This window comes from Vulpes lagopus, chromosome 19 (genome assembly GCF_018345385.1).
Source record: "Vulpes lagopus strain Blue_001 chromosome 19, ASM1834538v1, whole genome shotgun sequence".
Taxonomy (NCBI): Eukaryota; Metazoa; Chordata; class Mammalia; order Carnivora; family Canidae; genus Vulpes; species Vulpes lagopus.
This window is the reverse complement of record NC_054842.1, coordinates 35,971,182-35,982,569: the sequence shown is the minus strand read 5'-3', so window position 1 is coordinate 35,982,569 and position 11,388 is coordinate 35,971,182. Positions and strand designations below refer to the sequence as shown.

The following is an 11,388-nucleotide window of genomic DNA, read 5'->3' as shown; positions in this document are numbered from 1 at the left end:
TTGCTAGAACTGATACAGGAATTTGTCAAAGTCACAGGATATAAAATCAATGCAGAGAAGTCAGTCACATTTCTACATACTAACAATGAGACATAAGAAAGAAAAATCAAGGAATTGATCCCATTTCCAATTGCAACGAAAACCATGAGATACCTAGGAATAAATGTAACCAAAGAGGTAAAGGATATGTACTCTGAAAACTACATAACACTTAGGAAAGAAATTGAGGAAGACACAAAGAAATGGAAAAACATTTCATGCTCATGGACTGAAAGAACAAATATTGTTAAAATGTCTATGCTACCTAGAGCAATCTATACGTTCAATGCAGTCCCTATCAAAATACCATCGACTTTTCACAGAGCTGAAACACAAACCATCCTAAAATTTGTATGGAACCAGAAAAGACCCCAAACAGCCTAAGAAATGTTGAAAAAAGAAAAACAAAGCTGGTAGCATCACAACACTGGACTTACGCTGTATTACAAAGTTGTAATCAGCAAGACAGTATGGTACTGACATAAAAACAAACACATAGATCAATGGACTAGAACAGGAAACACAAAAATAAACCCGTAATTATATGGTCAATTAATCTTTGACAAAGGAGGCAAGAATATCCAATGGGAAAAACACAATGTCTTCAACAAATGGTGTTGGGAAAATTGGACAGCCACATGCAGAATGAAACTGGACCACTTTCTTACACTATACACAAAAATAAATGCAAAATGGATAAAAGACCTAAATGTGAGACTGGAATCTATCAAAATCCTAAAGGATAACAGAGGCATCAACTTCTTTGACTGTGGCCACAGCAACTTCTTGCTAGACATGTCTTTAGAGGCAAGGAAAACAAAGGCAAAAATGAACTATTGAGACTTCACCAAGATAAAAAGCTTTTGCACAGAAAAAAAAAACAGTAAACAAAACTAAAAGGCAACCTATCAAATGGGGGAAGATATTTGCAAATGTCCTATCAGATAAAGGGCTACTGTCAAAAATCTACAAAGAACTTATCAAACTCAAAATCCAAAAAAAAAGAAAATCCAGTCAAGAAATGGCCAGATGACATGACCATACAGACAGACATTTCTCCAAAGAGGACATACAAACATGAACAGAAACATGAAAAAATGCTCTACATCTCCTGTTATCAGGGAATTATAAATCAAAACTACAATGAGATACCACCTCACACCGGTCAGAATGGCTAAAATTAATAAGTCAGGAAACAACAGATGTTGGTGAGGATGCAGAGAAAGGGGAACCCTCTTGCACAGTTACTAGGAATGCAAGTTGGTGCAGCCACTCTGAAAAACAATATGAAAGTTCCTCAAAAAGTTAAAAATAGAGTTACCCTACAACCCAGCAGTTGTACTACTGGGTATTTACCCTAAAGATACAAATATGGTGATCTGAAGGGGCACCTCTACCCCAGTGTTTATAGCAGCAATGTCCATAACAGCCACATTACATAAGGAGCCCAGATGTCCACTGACAAACTAATGGATAAAGAAGATGTAATACACACACATGCACATGCACACACACACACATGCACACACACAATGGAATACTACTCAGCCATCAAAAAGAATGAAATCTTGCCATTTACATTGATGTGGATAGAACTAAAGGGTATTATGCCAAGCAAAATATGTCAGTCAGAGAAAGACAAATACCATACAAATTCACCCACATGTGAAATTTAAGAAACAAAACAGATCAACATAGGGGAAGGGAAGGAAAAATAAGATGAAAACAGAGTAGACAAACCATAAAAGAATCCTAACTATATGAAACAAACTGAGAGTTTCTAGACAGGAATTAGTTGGGGAGAATGGGGTAACTGGGTGATGGGCATTAAGGAGGGCACATGATGTAATAAGCAGTGGATATTTTATAAGACTGATGAATGACTGAACTCTACTTCTAAAACTAATAATATATTATATATTAATTAAATTGAATTTAAACTTTTTAAATGGGTACCAAAAAATTACTAAAGTCCTTCAAGTAAAAGGAAATGACACTAGACAACAACTCAGAACCAAAGAAGGAAATGAAGAGCATGAAAATGGTAAATATCTACATTAATATTAACACACTACGAAGAGACTTTCAATTTCCTATCCAGCATAGAAAGAGCTTCGAATTTCATTACTCCATCCTAAAAACAAGTAAGAAGCTGAAAAAAATGGAAATCAACTCTTCTTAAATCCATCAGAGAAGTCCCAGGGAAACTGCCACCAAAATTGGAAAGATGGAGAGAAATCACAGCTTAGGAAATGGAATCCACATTTTTGTGGGTTTTACTTCCAGGAGCTCTACTAGTAAAAAGAAAATTCCCCTCCTGCTTCCAGCAGAGGGAAGGGAAAACAAACATTTTTAAATATGCCAGAGCTTTCTGTTCTTACCAAGGCATGACCTTGAAAAAAAACTATTTTACCAGAACTTATTGGGTTTCTCTCAGAGCTTGACTAACCTGGACAAGGGGAAATGCCCAACTCATCCCCTGTAGCCATCTTGTCCCACACTGAAAGAAACCAAAAAATGTAAGTGGAGTTCACAGCCCAGGGATACCAGCTCACCAAAAGACTGATATCTTAATCATAGACTATAAGATGCTTCCCATCCCCTACACACACACACACACACACACACACACACACACACACACCTTACCACCACATCACTAACAGCCTATTTACTAGAGTTCCTTTTACCTAGTACATAATTCCTGGATTTCAACAAAAAATTACAAGACATACTAAAAGGCAAAAATACAGTTTAAAGAAACAGGACAAGCATTATAACCAGACTCAAATATGACAGTGATGTTGGCATTATTATACCAGGAATTTAAAATAACTCTAGCTAACATACTAAGGGATCCAATGGAAAAAGAAGACAACATACAATAATAAATAAGTAATGTAAGTAGAGACAGAAACTCTAATAAACAAAAAGGAAATTAAGTACAGAGGCTGGAAAGATGGCAAAGTAGGAGAACCCTAAGCTCATCTTGTCTCATGGATACAACCAGATAACACTCACATCAGCATAAATAACCCAGAAAGTGACCCAAAAACTGGCAGAATAAACTCCACAACTAAAGATAGAAAAGATACCACATCAAAGAAGGTAGGAAGGGCAGAAGTGTGGTTTAGGAACAAAAACAAATCATAGCTGTCCCTGCTTGGGAGTGAGTAGGGGACACAGTAAGGGGCAATAAACAGACTAGCACTCCAGGGAACCCTCATGGGGAAGACAAATCCTCATAACATATGGCTTTCAAAGTCAGAGGGGCCAACAAATTTCATGAGTTCCTACAGTCAGCGGGACTTAAAGCCTGGAATTTTAAAAATCAGAGGCTCATCTCTAGGAGAGTCTGGAAGGTGATAGGCAGCTGAGTTCCAACCCTTGAAGAGATAGTACAGCAAATGACCTACAGAGATACAGTGTAGAAACAGCAGCTTGAAAAACAACTGGAGCATGTAGGAGGGAGAGTTATTTACTCATATCAGAGAGTGTTTGAAGAGTCAGGAATCGCAGGAAGAACCCTCTAAGAACAAAGGAGCTGGCACACAATATTTCCCTTCCCCAAAACTCAGCATAAACACAGGGCCACCTGCAGGAACCAGCACTGCACCAACACTAGCTATCTAACTTGCTTACATGAAGCCCTACTCCCTTGTGCTTCACAAGATCCATGCTTCCCTGTTACACTTGCCTCAGTGCAGGTGTTCCAGGTTCCCTTCCCAAGAAGACTGGCACGAGCCCAACTAACACCACATCTCCAATCCATGTATTTTACAGGCCGTCAGTTCCGGTGGCAGCCAAGACAGGTCTCATTTCACAAGCAGACTAGGATGCACCTTGTTAAAATGTGCCCCACCCCCCAGTAGATAAAACACTGCCCGTAACAGGCAAAGAGAGTCTCTGCAAATGACTGAAGGAAAGAGCGGCCAGAACACAACAGTAGGGCATAGCAACACACATAGGAGACACCCTCTGAAGCACCAGGTCCTGAATAACAGGAGACACTGCACTGCAGAGCATTACAGGACTTCTTCTTCATCAGACATTATCTTCAAGAGCATGAGATACAGCTCACTTTCCTAACATATAGAAACAGGCACAGAGAGTTAGGCAAAATGAGGAACCGGAGGAATATGTCCCAAATGAAAGAACAGGGCAAAACCATAGCAAGAGACCTAAGTGAAATGGATATAAGTAATATGCCTGATGTGGAAGACATCAGTGATACCTGTAACAAAGAGATAAAGAAATAATCACTCGGAGATGAAAAACACAATAAATGAACTTTAAAATACACTTGAGGAATAAATAGCAGGCTAGAAGCCTAGCATGAATTAGTGACCTGGAAGACAGAGTAATAAAAAGCAATCAAGTTGAGCAAGTCAGAGGAAAAAAAATTATGCAAATTGAGAATAGACTTAGGGAACTCAATGTTCAAGTATAATAATATTCACATTATAGGGATCCCAAAAGAAGAAGAGAGAGAAAAGGGGGAAGAAAAATTTTTGAAGAAATAATACCTGAAAACTTCCCTAATCTGGGGAAGGAAATAGATACCCAGATCCAGGAAGCACAGAAATCCCCCACCACCACCACCAAAACAAAATCAACCCCAGGAGATCCACATCAAGACACATAGTAATTAAAATGGCAAAAAAAAAAAAAAAAAAGTTGTGATAAAGAAAAAATTTTAAAGCAGGAAGAGAAAAGAAGGCAGCTACATACAAGAGAAACTCCTTAAGGCTAACAGCAAATATTTCAGCAGAAACTCTACAGGCCAAGCAGGAGTGACACGAAATATTTAAAGTGCTGAAAGGAGATAATTGGTGCCAACAATAGTCTATCCAGTAAGGCTACCATTCAGAATAGAAAGGGAGGGTCACTCAGCTGGCTCAGTCAAGTAGAGCATGCTATCCTTGATCTCTGGGTCATGAGTTTGAGCCCCATATTAGGAGGAAAGTTTACTTTAAATAAAAAAAAAGAAAGAAAGAAAAGACCAGAATAGAAGTAGAAATAAAGAGTTTCTCAGACATACAAAAACTAAAAGAATTCATGATCACAAAAGCAGCTCTACAAGAAATATTCAAGGGGACTCTGAGAAGACAGGAAAGACCATAAATGAAAGTATGAAAAGTAGGAATCACAAAAGCAGTAAAAATAAGCATATCTGTAAAAATCAGTAAAGAAATTCACAAAATAAAGGATGTAAAATATGATACCATATACCAAAAAATGTGGGGGGAGAGGAGTAAAGAATGGGTCCAAACTTAAACAACCATCAACTTCAAATAGGCTGTTATATGCAAATGGTATATACAAACCTAACGGTAATCACAAATCAGAAACCAGTAATAGGTATGCAAAGAATAAAGAGAAAGGAATCCAAGTATCACTAAAGAAAGTGAAAAAAAAAAACAGGAAAGAGAGCAGGAGAAGAAAGGATCAGAGAAAAACTACAAAAACAACCACAAAACAAATAACAAAATGGTAATAAATACATATCTATCAATAATTACTTTGAATGTAAATGGACTAAATGCTCCAATCAAAAGACACAGGATGATAGAGTGAATGGAAAACCCATCTATAAGCTGCTTACAAGAGATTCATTTCAGACCTAAAGACACCTGCAGATTGAAACTGAGGGGATAGAGAAACATTTATCATGCAAATGGATGTCAAAAGAAAGCCAGGGTAGCAATATTCATATCAGACAAAATAGACTTTAACACAAAGACTGCAAGAATAAACAATGAAGTACACTGTATAATAATGTATAATAATAAAGGGGACAATCCAACATGAAGATATGACAATTGTAAATACTTATACATCCAACATGGGAGCACCCAAATACATAAAACAGTTAATAACAAACATAAAGTAACTAATCAATAAGGGGCTTAAACATTCCACTGACATCAATGGACAGTAGAGCCAAACAGAAAATCAACAAGTAAACAGTAGCTTTGAATGGCACACTGGACCAGATGGGATTTAACAGATATATTCAGGACATTCCATCCTAAAACAGCAGAATGCACATTCTTTTCAAGTGCACATGGGACATTCTCCAGAATACATCACATATTAGGCCACAAAACAAGTCCCAACAAATTCAAAAAGATTTAAGTCATACCATGCATCTCTTCTGACCACAACACTATGAAACTATAAATCAACCACAAGAAAAAATCAAGAAAGACCACAAATAGATGGAAGTTAAATAACATGCTACTGAACAATGAATATATCAAAGAAGAAATAAAAAATTATGTGAAAAAATGAAATGAAAATACACAAAATCTTTGGGATGCAGCAAAAGCAGTTCTAACAGGGAAGTTTACAAAAATATAGTCCTACTTCATGAAACAAGAAAAATTTCAAATAAATGACCTAAACTTATACCTATAGGAGGTATCAAAAGAAGAACAAAACCTCAAACCAGCAGAAGTAAGGAAATAGCAAACATGAGAGCAGAAATAAATGTTTAAAAACTAAAAACAAAACAAAACAATAAAGCAGAATGATATAAATAATAGTGAAAGGGAATAGAAGGGAAGGGAGAAGAAATGGGTGGGAAATGTCAGAAAGGAAGACAGAACATGAAGATTCCTAACTCTGGAAAGTGAACTGGGGGTGGTGTAAGGGTAGGAGGGCGGGGGGTGGGGGTGAATGGGTGATGGGCCCTGAGCGGGGCACTTGACGGGATGAGCACTGGGTGTTATTCTGTATGTTGGCAAATTGAACACCAAAAAAAAAATAAATTTATTATTTAAATAAATAAATAAAACAGAATGAAACTAGGTGCTGATTCTTTGAAAAAAGCAACAAAACTGATAAACTTCTAGCCCAAGTCATTAAAAGAGAGAGAGGACTCAAACAGAATCACAAATGAAAGAGGACAAATAACACTGATACCACAGAAATACAAACAATTGTAAGAGAACAGTATGAAAAACTGTATGCCAACAAATTGGACAACCTCGAAGAAATGGATAAATTCCTAAGAATGTACAACCTACTAAAACTGAAGCAAGAAGAAATAAAAGATTTGAACAGATTGATTACCAGAGACTGAATCAATCAATAATCAAAAGACTTCCAACAAACAATAAATTTCAGGATCAGATGGCTTCATAGGAAAATTCTACCAAACATTTAAAGAAGAGTTAATACCTATACCTCTTCTCAAACTATTCCAAAAAATAGAAAAGGAAGGAAAGCTTCCAAATTCATTCTGAGGCCAGCATTACCCTGATACCAAAATCAGATAAAAAAAAAAAAAACCTACAAAGGGATCCCTGGGTGGCGCAGCGGTTTAGCACCTGCCTTTGGCCCAGGGCGCGATCCTGGAGACCCGGGATTGAATCCCACGTCGGTCTCCCGGTGCATGGAGCCTGCTTCTCCCTCTGCCTATGTCTCTGCCTCTCTCTCTCTCTCTCTGTGTGACTATCATAAATAAATTTTTAAAAATTAAAAAAAAAATGTTTAAAAACACTACAAAAAAGGGAACTGCAGGCTCTGATGAACATAGATGCAAAAATTCTCAACAAGATATTAGCAAACCAAATCTAACAATACACGAAAAAAGTAATTCACCATGATTAAGAGGGATTTATTCCCAGGATGCAAGGGTGGTTCAATATTCATAAAACTATCAAGGTGATACATTACATCAATAAAAGAATAAAAGCCTAACCCCCTGTCAGCTGAAGGAAGCAGAGTAGGAAGCATGTCCTTTTGTATCCTACAAGCTGCCTGCAGCTCTGTCCAGTGAGAGGACAAGGCAGGGAAGGGCAGAGGAGGGGCCTTTGATGGCCCCAGGCTCACCTGCATGCTCTGGCCCTGGGTCCCCATGCCTGCCCGCCCACCCTGTGGAGCCTCCAGGTGACCAGCACCATGTCCAGCCAGGTCATAGGTATTGAGCCTCTTTACATCATGGCAGTGCCAGCCAGCCTCAACAGCCCAAAGGGTTCCTTAGAGACCAAGCCCCTCCTATCCCTCACTCCCACCCCCAGCTCCTAGTCCAGCTCCCACCCACTGCACCCCAGGTCACAAGAAAAAGGAGGATATGGAGAGGGGTGGGCCTGCTGAGCAGGTGGTGGGAAGCTGGTGCTCAGCCCCATGCCCAAACACTTCTATGGGGATGTGGCATCCAGCTACCACTATGATTGTAGCATCTTGTAAGGCCTACAAAGCATTCTTCAAGAGGACCATCCAGGAGAACATTGAGTATAGCTGCCCAGCCTCCAATGAGTATGAGTTTACCAAGCAGAGACACAGCCCTATCAGGCCTGTCCCTTCACCAAGTTCCCCGGGGGTGGACATGCTCAAGGAGGGGGTATGTCTGGACCGTATCTGGGGCGGGTGACAGAAATATAAGCAGCAGCTAGGGGTGGACCCAGTGCCCTTCCCAGGCTCCCGCCCTGCTACACCCCTGGAAGTAGCTAGAAGCACTCAGAGAACCACTCCAGTAAATGCACTGGTGTCCTACCTCCTGTGGTTGAGCCTGAGAACCTTATGCCCAACCCAGTGGGCCCTCAAACTTCCAGCTCTGACTACCCTCTGTGACCTCTCTGATGGAGAGATCATGGTCACCATCAGCTGGGCTAAGAGCATCCCAGGCTTATCATCACAGTCACTGTCTGACCAGATGTCTACAGAGGGTATAGATGGAGGTCCTGGTGTTGGGTGTGGTCCAGCACTCACTGCCACTACAGGGTGAGTGGGCCTTTGCTGAAGACCTGGTCCTGGATGCAAAAGGGGCACAAGCAGCTGGCTTGGGGGAAACTAGAGGCTGTCCTGCTGTAACTGGTAAGGCAACTACAGGCTTTGTGGCTGGAGCATGAGGTATATAGGTCCTGCTGAAGACCATGACCCTTGCCAATTCAGACTCTGTGCTCTTTGATGATGCCAAGGTTGTGGAGCAGCTGTGAGAAACTCTACAGGAAGTCCTGCTGGAATATGAAGCAGGCAGGCTGGGCCCTGGAGGGGTACTGAGCAGTGACAGGCAGGCAGGCTGCTCATGCTACCACCCCTTTGCTAGAAAGTGGGCAAAGTGATGGTCCATTTCTATGGGGTGAAGCTGGAGGGCAAGGTGCCCATGCACAAGCTGTTCTTGGAGATGCTCAAGACCATGATGGACTGAGGCAAGGGGTGGGTATGGGAGGGGATGCTGGCAGAACCTGCCCAGTACATGGTCAGCCCCAACAGGGCAGAGCTGGGGGCTGGGCAGTGCCAGACTCCTGGCAGGGCCAGGGCAATACCATCAGCCCCTGGGAGTAGGCCCTATGCCCTCCCTCTCCCCCTCCCAGGGGGTCTTAGAAGCCGGACATGTGTGCTCAGGCTCAGGGCACAGTGCTGACCCTTGCAAGCCATAACATGCCCCCCAGAGTGTAGGGGGCCTTGCAAAAGGGAGTGGAGGCCACAGTGTCCCAGTGGGTGATGCTTTTGCTGCTGCTTAATCCAACCCCCTCTCCAGGGGGGGTTTAAAAAGCAAAGGCCCCTCCCCACTTTGTTCCTCTTCTCATTATTTGCATTAGGTATTACTGCTCCCCTTGAAGCAATAACCCTAAGCAGGTATCAGCTTGTGGACCCTTAGAGTGACCGAGGTCCCCCATCAGCTCCCACCCAGCCACTTCAGGGGGTAGGAAGTACATTGCCTCTATGTTCTGTAGAGCAATAACACTGTATTTATTTTCAGGTTTGGCCCAGGAAATACAGGGACATAGGGCAAGGCAGGGCCCAGAGCCCTTGGCTATACAGACTCTATTCTAATGTACATTTGCTGCGAAGAGAAACTACTTTTGGTTTTAAACCTTTAGTGAGAAAAAAATTGTCAAGCTCAAGAAAAAAAAAGAGAGAAAAAATAAAAATCATATGATCATTTTGATAGATACAGGAAAAGCATCTGACAAAGTACAACATCCATTCATGATAAAAACCCTCAACAAGATACCTCAACATAATAAAGGTCTTATATGAAAACCCACAGCAATATCAGACTCAATAGGGGAAAAACTAGACCTTTTCTCCTAAAGATAAGAATGCCCACTGTCAGGGCACCTGGGTGGCTCAGTCAGTTCAGTGTCTGCCCTTGGTTCAGGTCATGATCTTCAGTCCCAGACTGAGCTCCACATCAGGCTTCCTGTTTAAGGCGAGTCTGCTCTTCTCTCTCTGTCTCATTCTCTCTCTCTCTCTCCACCCCCTGCCCCCCCGCCTTTCCCACTTCTCATTTTCTCTCTCTTTCTCAAATGAATACCTAAATCTTTTTTAAAATGCCCATTATCATCACTCTTTTTTTAATAATAAATTTTTTTTTTTGGTGTTCAATTTGCCAACATACAGAATAACACCCAGTGCTCATCCTGTCAAGTGCCCCCCTCAGTGCCCGCCACCCAGTCACCCCCACCCCCCACCCTCCTCCCCTTCCACCACCCCTAGTTCGTTTCCCAGAGTTAGTCTTCCATGTTCTGTCTCCCTTTCTGATATTTCCTACCCATTTCTTCTCCCTTCCCCTCTATTCCCTTTCACTATTATTTATATTCCCCAAATGAATGAGACCATAAAATGTTTGTCCTTCTCAAACTTATTTCACTCAGCATAATACCCTCCAGTTCCATCCACATCAAAGCAAATGGTGGGTATTTGTCATTTCTAATGGCTGAGTTATCATCACTCTTACTCAACATAGTATTGGAAGTCCTAGCTACAGCAATCAGACAACGAAAAGAAATAAAAGGCAACCAAATTGGTAAGGAAGATTTAAAACTTCCACTATTTTTTTAAAGATTTTTATTTATTTATTCATAGAGAGACAGAGACAGAGACAGAGAGAGGCAGAGACACAGGCAGAGGGAGAAGCAGGCTCCATGCAGGGAGCCCGAAGTGGGACTTGATCCCGGGTCTCCAGGATCACGCCCTGGGCTGAAGGCAGCGCTAAACAGCGGCCCCATCGGGGCTGCCCAAAACTTCCACTATTTGCAGACAACATACTATATATAAAAAACCCTAAAGACTTCACCAGAAACCTCCTAGAACTGATAAATGAATTGAGTAAAGTCATAGGATACAAAATCAATATACAGATATCTGTTGCACTTCTATACACTAATAATGAAGCAGTAGAAAGGGAAATTTAAAAAATAATCCCATTTATAATTGCATGGAGAATAAAAAACACCTAGAAATAACTTAACCAAGGAGGGGAAATATCTGTACTCTGGAAACTATAAAACACTGATGAAAGAAATTGAAGATGACATAAACAAATGGAAAGATATTCCATGCTCATGGATTAGAAGAACAAATAATGTTAAAATGCCTATACTACCCAAAACA

The 11,388-nt window shown here is 40.9% G+C and overlaps 1 pseudogene; it reads left to right on the top strand.

Moving 5' to 3' along the window:
* Positions 1-7,947: 7,947 nt before the first annotated feature.
* On the top strand, positions 7,948-9,331 carry LOC121479142 (annotated as a pseudogene).
* The last annotated feature ends 2,057 nt before the right edge of the window (positions 9,332-11,388 follow it).